Source organism: Triticum dicoccoides, chromosome 7B (genome assembly GCF_002162155.2).
Source record: "Triticum dicoccoides isolate Atlit2015 ecotype Zavitan chromosome 7B, WEW_v2.0, whole genome shotgun sequence".
Classification (NCBI taxonomy): Eukaryota; Viridiplantae; Streptophyta; class Magnoliopsida; order Poales; family Poaceae; genus Triticum; species Triticum dicoccoides.
This window is the reverse complement of record NC_041393.1, coordinates 90,833,587-90,848,245: the sequence shown is the minus strand read 5'-3', so window position 1 is coordinate 90,848,245 and position 14,659 is coordinate 90,833,587.

Sequence of the window (14,659 nt, the reverse complement as noted above, 5' to 3'; positions counted from 1 at the left end):
TGTCGTCCACGTATGCCTCAACTGTTTTGCCGATTTGTTTTTCCAGGCATGTCTGAATCATGCATTTGTAGGTTGCACCGGCGTTTTTGAGCCCGAAAGGCATGGTGTTGAAACAGAAAGGGTCGTATGGGGTGATAAATGCCGTTGCGGCTTGATCGGACTCCGCCATTTTGATTTGATGGTATCCGGAGTATGCGTCCAGGAAGCAGAATGAGTCATGTCCTGCGGTAGCGTCGATGATTTGATCGATGTGGGGGAGGGGGAAGGGATCCTTGCGGCAAGCCTTATTGAGGTCCTTAAAATCGACACATAGGCGCCATGATTTATCCTTCTTTGGTACCATCACCAGGTTTGCAAGCCAGTCCGGGTGTTTTATTTCTCTGATGAATCCGACCTTGAGTATCTTGGCTAGCTCCTCTCCCATAGCTTGTCGTTTAGGCTCTGAAAAGCACCGTAGTGTCCACTTGACCGGCTTGTATCCCTTCAATATGTTGAGATTATGCTCAGCCAGCCTGCGTGGGATCCCTGGCATATCTGATGGGTGCCAGATGAAGATGTCCCAATTCTCGCGTAAGAACGCCCGCAGTGCAGCGTTGATTGTGGGTTCAGCTGTGCCCTGACGGATGCTGTTTTTGTAGAGTCCGTTGGGTGGACTTGGAATTTGACTATTTCGTCCGCTGGTTTGAAACTGGTGGACTTGGATCACTTATCGAGTATCACGTCGTCCCTATCCACTCTGGAGCGTAATGCAGGTAATTCTTCGGCCGCGAGGGCTTCGGATAATGCCTCAAGGGCTAAGGCGACGGTTTTATTTTCAACGCGGAGTGCTATGTCCGGATCACTGGCTAGAGTGACGATTCTATTGGGCCCCGGCATCTTGAGCTTCATGTATCCATAATGGGGTATAGCTTGGAAGCTCACGAATGCGTCCCGCCCTAAAAGGGTATAGTATCCAGTACTGAACGGGGCTACTTGGAATGTTATCTCTTCGGACTTGTAATTTTCTAGCATGCCGAATACCACATCGAGTGTGATTTTCCCCGCACATCATGTCTCCCGACTAGGGATAATTGCTCGGAAGGTCGTGTTGCTTTGCTCAATACGGCTCTTGTCTATTTCAATATTGTTGAGAGTTTCCTCGTAGATGAGGTTTAATCCGCTGCCGCCGTCCCCAATTGGACTAAGGACCAAAGCGGCTGGTGCTCGGACTGTTCGGAATTGAGGTTCGTCACTGGCATTAAAGGTTATGGTCGTGTCATTCCAGGGATTTATTGCTGCAACGTGGCAGACTCCAGCGAGGCCGCGTAGTGCTCTCTTGCGCCTGTTATTCGAGGCAAACGTCACGAAGACTGTCAACATTGTATTGTTGTTTTCTACGGGATGATGCTCTGCGGTATTGTTAATGAGGAGATCCTTGCCACTCTTGGCCACCTGCCGAAGTATCCAACATGCTCTAAGGCTGTGTGTTGGTACGGTATCCAGTGTGGTGTGAATTTTGCATGGCCTGTTGAGCCATCCCTCCAATACGGTTCCACGCCTTATGGTGGGCTTTGGTTTCTTTGTGATTGGATCGGGTGATTTGCGAGAGTGCACCCTTTTGGTTCGGACGGGGGGTTTAGTGAGAGCCAGAGGATCCCAGAATGTTGCCTGGGTTTTCCAGGCGCTTTCCATCGCACAGTACTTATGTACTATGGCCGCCAAGTCAGCGAAGTGTGATATGTCATGGCGGCTTATGGCGTTAAGGATTCCCTTGTCCGTGCAATTTTTGCAAAAGAATGACATTGCGTCTTCCTTGCGATAGTCCTTAACCTTGCTCATTACAAGGAGGAATCTGGCCCAGAAGTGATGTACTGTCTCTTGGGATTGTTGTCTGATGTGAGAAAGATCACTTGTATCTGGGTGGGTGGGTGGATTTAAGTCCGAACCCTAACCCGATGAGGGACCCAGAGGCTAAGAAGCTTCTGAACTTGGTAGTTCGGGCTTCAGGATGTTACCCAATTTTTTTGGCCCGCTGTCTGATTCTGAATTCAGAGTTTGGGTCATGTCCTACCTCGAGCGTGTATCCATCTTAGAGAGCTCGGGAATCCGGACATAGTTCATCCTCAAAATAGAGGAAGAGTTGCTGCATTGCTCCTCCACCACCGCTATTTAATGGGTGATCGGCGGAGAGTTAATCTCTCTTTGATTGGTTTTAACCCCAATCCGATCATAGTCTGGAGCGACTCCCAAAGCGGCGATGCAATCCAGGAGCTCGTTCAAGGATGAAAGTTCCATTGGATCCATCCCCTCGGCGTATTCCGAGCTGACGTGGAGGCTGTTTTCGATGACCCGAGAAGTCATCGTCGGCACGACGGCCGAATGGGCGGTCATGACGAAGCTGCCTAGTTGGAGGGTTTGGCCTAAGGCCAGGGCTCCCCTAGAGGTGATGTTGTCCTTGATAACAAGGCGAGACATCAAACCTTTTTTCGATGTCACAGTGGAACTCTCAATGAAAGCACCAATGTCGGTGTCAAAACTGGCAGATCTCGGGTACGGGGTCCCGAACTGTGCATCTAAGGCTAATGGTAACAGGAGGCGGGGGACACGATGTTTCCCCAGGTTTGGGCCTTCTCTATGGAGGTAATACCCTACTTCCTGCTTGATTGATCTTGATGATATGATTATTACAAGAGTTGATCTACCACGAGATCGTAGAGGCTAAACCCTAGAAGCTCGCCTATGATTATGATTGTATATGTCCTACGGACTAAACCCTCCGGTTTATATAGACACCGGAGTGGGCTAGGGCTACATAAGGTCGGTTACAGAGAAGGGAATCTACATATCTGAATCACCAAGCTTGCCTTCCACGCAAAGGAGAGTCCCACCCGAACACGGGACGAAGTCTTCTATCTTGTATCTTCATAGTCCAACAGTCCGACATAAGCATATAGTGCGGCTGTCCGAGGACCCCTTAATCCAGGAACCCCTCAGCGCCGCCTGTTGTAGATACCGCACCCGACAGCGCGGGGAGAAGCGGCGAGCCCGCCCCCACCGGATCCTAGGAACCCGTAGAATCTTGGGTGGACCGCATCAGCGATTTCCCGATCGCCATCCTTGGGGAGATCATCTCGCTTCTCCCCACCAAGGATTGCTGCCACACCCAAGTCCTCTCAATTCGGTGGTGCCCTCTATGGCGCACCGCACCCCTTAATCTCGACTGTCATCAGCTATCTATCTTTAATGATTTTGAACTCCCCAGAGCCATCATCTCCTCCCACCAGGGCTCCGTTCAAAGCGTCTTCATCCCGTCATGCTACCTGGGCAAGCATACAATGCCATGGACGGTGGATGCCTTGCTGAAATCCCCTAAATTCACAGAACTACAACTGCTTGAGTTCTACTATTCCCCAGGAAATCACCTACCAGATACCGAACGCCAAGTACTTGTGCCCTCAGCACCGATGTCCATCTTGCGGTTTTCCTCCTCTCTCCACACCGCCACCTTTGCAGGTTCGTATATCGGAGGCGTCATTGCACAACATCATTCACTCTAGTTTTTCTACCCTGGAGTGCTTGGTGCTTGTTTTCACTGTTACAATCGGTTATCTCCAAATAAAGTCGCCTAACCTTGTAAGAGTTGGAATTTCTTTTGATGGAAGGCAGCTCATCATCCAAGATGCACTTCGAAGGTTGACCCTTGATTCTAGTTATTCACCATCGCAAATAACCATCATCTCTGCGCCTAAACTGGATACTTGGGTGTAATACATGATCTCTGTGCTCATTTCAAGATGGTGTTTGGCTCCACAGTTATTCAGGTACTGTATATTATCATCTACACTTGTAACAATAAGCTTCATTTTAAAGTTCTAGGCATAAGTTTTATATCATCTTGGAGTACACATTTTGTACTAATATTTTGTTATATGCTCAATGAAGAGTTTCTCCATGGATAGCCTATCAATGGTGATGTTCTGTCAAGATCTTATATGTCCAAATGAATAGTTTTGGTCTAGACAAGATTATTGGCTTGCTACAATGCTTTCCATGTTTGGAGAAGTTGTATATAAAGGTGACAATTTCACGCACTTTGGAAGCCCGCATATAGTGTACTAGAATTAATCGTTCAGCTGTTACTCTTTCGACACTCTTTTTTAGACCTTAATTGTTTTCAATCTTCATGTCTATTTAGGAAACAAGACGGGTTAAGAAAGTTATAACCAATCGGTGGATTCGTAATCACCGGGATTTTGTTACTTCTCATGACATTCGATTGAAGACAATAATGCTGGAACGATATGTAGCCAACCATGCAAACACTAGATTTGTCACTTTCTTCCTTCTGAATGCGAGGTTACTATTGTCCATCAGGCTTAAGTTCATCAGTAGCATGGTTTTGACAGATGGGTATGTCGAAGAGCAAAAAAAGGAGTTTCAGGTGGACAAAAGTGCTTCTGAACGTGCCGGGCTTCTATTTACAACACCTTGTGGTCATAATCCAGTAAATTTTACGACTCATGATGTTCATTCTATGGACCTGGCTAATCCATTTGACTGTGATTACTGAAAACAATGCTGGAGTTAGATGTTGTTGCCCTTTTCAATCTGGGTTTTGTCTAAACCTGACGAACAATTAACCCTCGTGCTTTTGTACAGTTTGTAAGCTGGAGTTAGATGTTGTTGCCCTTTTCAACTTGGCTGTGACTATCATATTTTCTTTGAAACAAGGCAAATGGCTTGCCATTCGTTTAATTATGAGTGAAATATTGTAACAAATCCCAACCATGGGAAATAACATCACTCTTGCGGGCTGCTTGAGCTCACTGTGCATTACAGAACCCAAGTGATTAGCCCCCACCAGCACCCACAAACTTATTTTGAACTAGCACACCAAATGGGCTGCAAATTTTCATAAGAAAGGCTACATGACCGCGACAGATTTGGATTCTGACATTTGGGACACACGAGGAAAAAGCCTTTCCAAGGTGGTGTCGACTTACTAGCTAGTCAACCAACGATTCTGCCTACTAGCCATTGGATTGACATCCAACATCTGTCGTGTATCTTCTATCTCTTGTCTTCTTCCTCCAGCCGCCCAAACCAAACCACCATGTTGGTTCCGCCTGCTCCCACCTCCCATTGCTGGCTGCGCCTCCGCTGCCCTACCGTACCCTCCAACATTGGCCAGACCCTCCCTCTATTCGCCCACACGTCCTATTATTCTCCGGTAATGTCAGCACCAACATGCACCTGCACCCGAACTAGTCAACCCTCGTACTCCCCTCCGCCTGCGACTGGACCGGCGCATCTTCCACGGCTCCTGTTCATTCCATCCGAGGCCTCGTCGTCATCCTCCGCCTTGGTTAGCTCGCTGTGCATGGTGGGCCACCCTCTTGCATTGTCAATATCATCAACAACCGAGAGGAACAAGGAGATGACTGTACATGTAGAGGATGATAGTAGGGACCCACCAGGGTCATGGCAGTACACAAGCAAGTGCCTCGTTATTACAAGCTGAAACAAATGGTTCCTCCTAATGGTTGGACATCCGGGGCCCACGCCATTGTCAACGTAGTCAATAAACGAGAGAATTACACAACGAGCGGCTGACACGAGGGACCCAATAGGTTGCGCAGTTGTTATTTACTTTTTTTGAGGAACAAGCAGTTGTTATTTTTATACTAGTTTTATAGATGGATTATGGTAACAACGGGGCTGTGTGGGGGCTGTGGCCCGTCTAGCCAGGGTTTTATTTATGTTCACCACACCATGAGCCCAGTTGTGTTTTTTTCTTGCTGAAAATTGGTAGCCCAATTCTACTTTTTTAAAGAAATACCCAACCAAGGCCTCCTAGCTTTGTCAGCCCTGATGGGCTGCAAATCTTACAAGACGAGGAGAGTTTCATTCGGCTTGCCCAGAAAATGGGCTATAAGTAATGAGAAATGGGTTGTACATTTTTAAAACACATCAAACCGGGAATTTGTTTCATTTTTTTTCATTTCAAGATTTTAAATTCCATTGGTTTTTATGCGTGGACAATTATTTGCATTTTATATTTATATAAATTTATTTTTCAAATTAGTTTGAATGTGATTCCAAATTTCGGGATTAAAAACAATTGACCGCACCGAAATATGAAAAATACCGTATAATTTTTAACCGTGGCAACAATATGGGTTGTAATGCTAACAAAAAGAAGATGGGCTCCAAAAAAATCTTAAGAATTAGCAAATGAGCTGTAAATTACTAGAAATAATGGCAGATGGGCTGTATGCAATTTTCCACACATTTGAGGCTGACTTGCGCGCCTACTATAGGTTGACGTGTACGCTTTCCTAAAAAAAGGTTGACGCACACGCAACACCGTGTCAACTTAGTCAACACACAAGAGCAGTGACTGTTGGATGTCCATCCAACGGCCGTTGTGCTTCTTCAATCTCTGCTATTCCTTCCCCAGCTGCTCAAACAAATGCCGGCGGGACTGCCTGCTCCCTCCTCCCGTGGACGGCTGTGCTCCCGCGCAGGCCTCACCGACCCACCATACTCCCATCACTGGCCTAGCCATCCCTCTACCCACCCACACCTATTGTTATTCTCTGGCGGCGGCAGACGAACCAGTAAACCCTCGTACTCCCCTCCGCGTGGGAAAAAACTACCGAGTCTTCCCTGGCTCCATGTCGTTCCCTTCCTAGGCTTTGCCGTCGTCCACCGCCCTGGTGCTCTCGTTGCGGCATGGTCAACGTGGTCAATGAACGACATCCATCGGACGTGGACTATACGTTGAGAGGCTGACAGCTAGGTCCACGGCCGCACGCAAGGAAATGCCTCCTTATTATGTGCAAAATATTGATTCCTCTACCTGATAGCTGGGACCCACCGGAAGGGCCTATGTATTTCACAAAAAAATGTTCCCCTCGCTGACAGCTCGGACCCGCCAGCTGTATCTTCGCATGCAAGGAAGTGCCTCCTTATGACGCACAAAAAAATGAATACTCCCCCTGCTAGCTGGGACCCACCATAGTGGGAGGCTGACTTGTCGACCTACTAAGTTGACGCGGATGGAGGACTTTGTCAACTTAGTCAATATGAACGATTCTAGCTCCAGTGACCATACGATGTCCATCCAACGACTGTAGTGCTTCTTCAACCTCTGGTCTTCTTGCTCTAGCCACCCAAACCAGCGCCGGTCGTGCTGCCTGCTCCTGCCTCAGGTGGTCAGCTCTGCTGCCGCGTAGACCTCACCACCCCACCCTACTCCAACCTCTGGCCAGGCCATCCCTCTAGTCACCCATAACCCCTGTTATTTTGCAGCGACGGCAACCTCACACCACAACTGAACCAGTCAACCCTCGTACTCCTCTCCGTGTGGGCATCCACTGTCGTGCCTTCCCTGGCTCTGCGTCGTCCCCTTAATAGGCATCGCCGTCGTCCACCGCCTTGGTGGTCTTGGCGCGACGTGGTCAATGTGGTCAAGGAACGACTTCCATCCGAAGAGTACTGTACGTCGAGAGGCTGATAACTGGGTCCACGGCCGCAGCAAGGAAGTGCAAGCTTATTATGTGTAAAAAATTATTCCTCCACCTGATAGTAGGGACCCATCGGAAGGGCCTCCATATTTCACGAAAAAAATGTTCCTCCCACTGATAGCTCGGACCCACCAGTTGTATCTTCACACGCAAGGAAGTGCCTCCTTATTATGCACAAAAAAATGAAGACTCCCCCTGCTAGCTGGGACCCACCATGCGGAGGCTGACTTGTGTGCCATATAAGGTGACGCGAACGGAGGGCTTTGTTAGCTTAATCAATACAAATGGTTCTAGCTCCACTTACTGTTTCCATCCAACGACTGTAGTGCTTCTTCAACCTCTGGTCTTCTTGTTTCAGCCGCCCAAACGAGCAGCGGTCATGTCGCCTGCTCCTGCCTCCGGTGGTCGGCTCAACTGCCACGCAGGCCTGACCGCCCCACCCTATGCTAACCTCTAGCCAGGCCATCTCTCTACTCACCCACAACCCCTGTTATTCTGCGGCGACAACAGCCTCACACCGCAGCCGAACCCGTCAACCATCGTACTCCTCTCCGCGTGGGCATCAATTGCAGCGTCTTCCCCGGCTCCACATCGTGCCCTTCCTAGGCCTCGCCGTTGTCCACCACCTTGGTGCTCTCGGCGCGGTGTGGTCAATGTGGTCAAGGAACGACTTCCATCAGAAGAGTACTGTATGTGGAGAGGCTGACAGCTGGGTCCATGGACGCAACAAGGAAGTGCGACCTTATTACGCATAAAATAATTATTCCTCCACCTTACAGCGGGGACCCATCAGACGCGCCAACGTATTTCATGAAAAAAATGTTCCCCCCTGACTATTGGGTCCCACCAGCTACATCTTCGCACAGAAGGAAGTGCCTCACAGTCGGGACCCACTTGGTCGAAGCGTACATAGCGTTGTCATTCTAGTCGCGAACGTGTACATACATACTGGTCGATCGGTCTGTTTGCAGGCTACAGCGATGAACCGTGGCCGAGTAAGGAAGGGCACATGTCGTAGTAAAGGCACGCACGTGTCGTAGTAGAGGCTCGCATGTAGCATGTACATGTACATACAGCCAGGGTGCAAGAAAGTAAATACGACCACGTACGTACATATGGGCGGGGTCTCGAACGCCTACTCGCGCATACGTATGGCCAGGGCTCGTGCGCGGTCATGTGATTCTCCTCAATGGCCTGCCCCAACAAAGGATGACTTTATGAAATAGATTTTAATGTGTGTGGAACAGACACCATCCGATGATATGCCACATCACAATTTTCGTTTGGCATACGATCACATAGGCTAACATTATAGTTGGAGCAAATCCGGTCTCACCGTTGCTTTGCTTCATGGCTACAGTTGGTATGTGAGGAAATGGTACAATGAGTCATCTAGTATAAGTCAGAAACAGGGCAGAAAGTAGGGCTTTTGCCCACCTTGGGGGCTTGAACCTGAGTAAATCGTGTGTTATTGTCATCTTTGTCCAACACCCCTGTCGGCGTTCTGGGAACGGGGGTCCCCACACTTGCCTGCCGGCGGCCTGCGGCGTGGCTCAAGCAGCGGCCCAGTACGGCTCGTCTTCATCAACCCAAATCCAAGACCCTCGCGAGGGACCAAGCCTCGCGGGGCGGATGACGCAAGGCTTCCTCAGGGGCGGCCTCTCCAGGTAGGCTCGCAAGGAGGCGGAGAGATCAAGGCAAGGAGTACCTCGCGAGGTGCTCATGATGCAAGCCATGACGATCGAGACCAGGCGGGCGCCAGCCAGCGCAGTGTCCTCGTTTCCTTTTTGGAGCAAATGGGGCAATCACAGGCACGGAGTACCGAGGCATCAAGCAAAGGTTTCCCTATCGGAGCAACGAGACCAAGACCAGCAGGACGGCAGGACGGAGATCACCGTCGAGCCCAGGACGGCGTCATTGCCAGTGCCTTTGGCAGTTGAAGACCAACTTTAGTCAGGATAGCTTGTACTATCAGCCCCCCTTCAAAATGTCCGTTGTTTGCTCCCTTCCCGCTCAATATTTGGGAAGAGGACAAGGGCCTCTATAAATAGAGATAGCCACCACAGTAGAAAGGAATCGAATCCTTCCCTAGTGGAACACCGCATTAGCTCAAGAACACCCCTCGCGAGGCTGTTCTTCCTCTATACTGTTCATCATCAGCCCCAGAGGCAATCCACCACACCACACACTGGATTAGGGTATTACACTAAAACGGTGGCCGGAACCAGTATAAACCTTGTGTCCCTTGTGTTGTTCATCGTGTAGCTTAGATTCGCGGCGAGGTTTTGGGACGCGGATCGGTAGGGAGAAGATCTTCGTGCACACCCCAGAGTTGGAACCTTAAGGGTTTTGCCGGAATCTAACATCCGACATTTGGCGCGCCAGGTAGGGGTGCGCCGGAATCTTATTTCCGTGGTTTTGTGTTCCATCGCTTTGTCGCATCCATGGCGGACGCTCGCCGAGATCGCGCCGAGCGTCGGGCTGCTCTCGCCGCCCGCGTCGCCCAGATGGCTCCTGTCGGTGGGTGTCCTCGTCGTTCTCTATCGCCCGCTGCCAACGCCACCACCGGCCCGGCGGGGAACGAGTAGCAGGCATTGTCGCTGTATCCCTCGGTGCGGCGGGAAGTCCGCACCGCCACTCCGTCGCTGACTCCAGCTGGTTCGTCGTCTCACGCTCGTCGCGCTCCCACAGACGCACAGGACACGTTGCTCCTGGAACGTGAGCTCCTGCACTACCACCCCAATGACGACCTCTACGACGAGTGGCTCGCTCACATCATCGAGCTCGTCAGCGGTGCAGGGGGCTCTCCTGCGCCGTCCCTCTTACTGCCTCTCGCCCTCCGTCCTATGTGGGCAACGCAGCTCAGGAGGTGCCTCCGCCACCTCCTCCCCAAGAAGGTGCTCTGGCTCCGAGGCACGTGGCCCTTGGACTAGACCCACCGCGTCCAGCGCCCGCGCGACAAGAAAGGAGCTTCCAAGAAATCCCTCGGCCCCAGGAAGGCACTCGCGTGCTCCCTAATCCAGCGCATCAAGACCGCATCCCTGCACCAGCACGTCAAGACCCCGTGCTGCCCCTGGCGCCGGCGCACGGGAATCTCCAAGAGAAGGCCCTGCGACTGCAAAGGGCTCCGGTGGCCACCGCAGGCTGTCGCGCCTTCACCACCGAGCTACGTAGTGTCGCTTGGCCGGGAAAGTTCAAGCCGGATCTGCCTCCAAGCTATGACGGCACTGCCGACCCCGCGGAGTTCCTGCAGCTCTATGAGCGGGGCATCGAGGCGGTCAACGAAGACGAAAAGGTCATGGCGAACTGGTTTCCCATGGTGCTCAAGAATGGTGCCCACACCTGGCTCCTGAACCTGCCTTCCGGCTTGATCTCCTCTTGGGACGAGATGCGCAGCCGCTTTATTGCCAACTCCCAGGGCACTCGCGACCGTCCTCCAGTCGTGGGTAACCTGCACCGCAACAAGCAGCAGCCAGGAGAGACCTTGCAGAAGTACATCCAGCGTTTCAACAACGCTCGCCTCAAGATTCCCAAGGTGACTGAGGAGGCCATCATCTCAGCGTTCTATGATGGCGTCCACGACGTCAAGATGAAGAAAAGCTCGCCATCCACGAGGATCTGTGCACATCTCTGGAGCTGTTCAACCTGGCAACCAAGTGTGTAAGAGCTGAGGAGGGGCGTCTCTCCCTCCTCGAGCTCCCAGCCGCTAACCCAGAAGAGAAGAAAGCCAAGGCCAAGGACGTGAAGCGCAAAGGAGCAGCTGTGCTCGAAGCAGAACTAGACATGAAGCACGACAGGGACCAGTCGAAGGCGTCCAATGGCAACAGATTCTACGCCTTCCACAACCTCTACAACCACAACACCAACGAATGCCAGGAGCTCAGAGCCGTTCGAGAAGGACGCATCGGTCGACGCCCCGAGTGCAACGACCGGGGATACGACCGAGGAGGAGGAAGAGGTGGAGGATGATGGGACGACCGAGGCCCTCTCCAGGAGTGGCGTGGCATTCCTCGCGAGGACCGCTGGGAGGACCAGCCTCGTGAGGGGGCTTGGAGGGATCAACCCCGCGAGGATCGCCCGCAGGGCAACACATGCCTTCCTCCTCTTCTACCACCGCCAAGAAGGAATGATGACCGCCACCAGGACGAGGGGGCTGGGGGCTTCCAGGAGCCACATGCTATCACTTGCATCCTGGGTGGTGCCTAGGCCCCAGCCTCTCAGCGCATCTTCAAGCAGTTTGCCTGTGAGGTGAATGCAGTCCTCCGCAAGCTCGAGGCCATGCGCCCTCTCAGGTGGTCCACATGCGCCATCACGTTCAGCTCAGCGGACCAGCTCAAGGAGTTCATCGCCAAGCCCGCTCAGGAGCTTCAAGAATGAGAGTCATACGTGGCGATCGCCGCCTACCTGGCGTAGCTCCCCATCTAGGCGAGGATGGCAGGCTGCGCATCTGCATCGACTACCAAGGGCTCAACCAAGTTGCGTCTCACGAGAGCTTCTGGACTTCGTGCGTGGGATGCTGCGAGGGTCCACCGCACAGCTACGTTCGCATGCCTTTCGGCTTGCCGAACGTGGCTGCCGCTCCCTAGCGTCTTCTGCGGAGCATTCTGGCAGCTCAAAAGGCCAGACACCATGCGGTCCTAGCGGAGATGGAGGTCCTCGAGGAGCCGCCCGGACCCCCAGAGCCTCCCGAGGCTCAGGGCTCCGGTGGCTCGTGAGCATCGGCCTCTTCACCGTGCATCGTCAGCTACTCCAACACCCACTCTACAATGGTACCAGCTGACATCTTTTGAGTTCATTTCAGCTAGGAGCGCCCTTAGGGCTGCATTATACCTAGGTCGCGCGGATTTGTCCCTGCGGCATGTGCCCCTTTTGCTTATGTCTTTAGTTTACCTTGCTGGGGGCGCCCCTCGGACTGCATCATCCCCAAGTCGCTTGGGCCTGACCTAGTGGCATGTATCCTTCCTGCATCTATCTAAGCTGATTTGCCTTTCACACTTGACCTGCCTGTGATAATCGCCTACTCGATTGACACATACCTTTGGAGCCGCTCGCGCTGGCACGTCGCTTGTGCATGGGTCCGTCCCTGCAACGTCGACAAATCTGAGTGCTCGAGCTCTGGCCCGCGGCAGCCTCGCAAGCGTCACCTCACTAGGCCCTCAGTGCCCTCACCACACTCTAGGAGCAACCAATGGCCGGCGCGCAATCGTAATGGCAACCTGTGCTTTTCTCGTGTTGGTTTACAGGGACTACCTGAGGCCTAAAGCGGGAGGCATCGCGACATCTCTTCCTCTCTTGCCCGCGTGATCCGCTTGAGTGTTAAAAGGGGGGCTCCTGAGCATCGCGTCTCAGGAGCTCTTACTGGCTCTCCAGCCCTCACCCCCTGGCCTTGTCCACGGCATCGCGACCTAGCATACCAGCAGAGGCTAAGCTCCTTGAGGGCCGAGACCTGAGGACGTAAAGCATGAAGGAGAGTATGGGAAGGGAGGGGAAGCTCGCGAGGGCCTAACCCAGCTACATCCCAGCTGTAGCTGCGCAAGCCTGGCACCTGGCAAACGAACAACTCCATCCACTCAAGATAAGTCTCCCCCCTGGGATAGCTAATGGATGCGACACAAAACCTCCACTTGATGCGGCTGTGTCACAGCGACATTGCCTTCCTTTCTCACCTTTTGGCGGCTGCTTGAGCGCTGAAGGGGACCTCTTGAGCATCGCGCCTCAGAGGCCCATACTGGACCTCAGGCCGCTCACCTCCTGGCCTTGATTACGGCATCACGACCTGGCATACCAAAGACAGCTAAAGCCTGCCTCGGGACCGGGACCTGTCAGCGTAGAGCACCAAGTCGTCGTGAGTTTAGAAAGGTGGAACCAAGCCGGAACAGGACAAGCATTTGCACCACTTCATAATAAGGATAATATCAAGAAAAGACATTGCAGACACTTTACATGCCCCCACGGGGTACTCTCTCAATTCTTCGTAGGGAACAAAAGGTGCGAATCCTAAGGAGCCCTAACTATACGCGCCTTATGGCCGAAGCCATCATCAATAGTGGGCCATGGGAGGTAGGCGCCAACCCCATCTAGATTAGCCGCGTCGGCGGCCTGATGCAGCTGCCTTGCTCTGAGCACGATGCGAGCTCGAGGGAACGTAGCTGTCATCACTCGTCTCCGGAGTCGCGAGGAGCTCGGGAGAGTCATTGGACTCTTAAGCATCACCACTTCTACCAGAGGAGCCGTTGGGGAAGCGGGTGGCAGGCCTAGCCCTTGCCACATTGATGTCCTGGCTGCCTCCTCTGGGGAAGCACTCCAGCTGGTGGCCTTCTGCTTCGAAGACCTTGAAGAGCATCAAGGCGGTGCCATCGTATTCAAAATAAATCACGAGGGCACCCCCTGTTCGGCAGACCTGGGCGATCTCGCCCCAGCCCCGGGTCATGTAGACCTTACCCGGAGCGACGACTTCGACCTCCGCTCTGGTCGCCGGGGTACCGCTATCTGCATGCTGCAACCAAAGCTCAAGAGGCCCCCTCGGTGGCATCTCGAAGACAAAGAAAGGAGGAAAGCGGATCCAGGAGCTCGGAGGCATCACATCATGGAGCACGAGCTCGCGAGAGGAATCCGCGACATGGACTCTAGGAGCAACAGCAAGCACCACCATGGCTCGTCAACCTCATCGGCGGCGCGGGCGGTGTCGCTCGGCGTCTGCTTCTCCAGGGCCCTCAGCCCGGGCGTACAGAGGGAGCAGGAACCCAGGAGGTGGCCGCTCGTACAAAGGCCTCGACGTCTCCGGCCTTGCAACCTCGTCACGGCGATCGGGGACCGGCCGTTTCTTCGGCGGGAGCGGGTCAGGCCCCTCCCGGGGGGCCTTTCCTTTCTGCTTAGCTGAGAACCGGCGGATGGGCGCCATTGGCGGCAAGACGGAGGTGGAGCTAAGAAGAAGAAGCGAGCGGAGCAAGAAGGGATGGAAAACGGGGGCTCGCGCCTCTCCGTACTTATAGTCCAGAGGAGGCCAACCATCGGCCTCCACGATCACAGGTAATCATGACTCTTTTTGCATGCAGTAGGGACTCGTCGGCAGTTGCCGAGGCAGTGTGTAGAAGCAGAGACGCCCACGTCCAATCAACCGCCACGCGGCGACCAACACCGCAGGCTGTTGG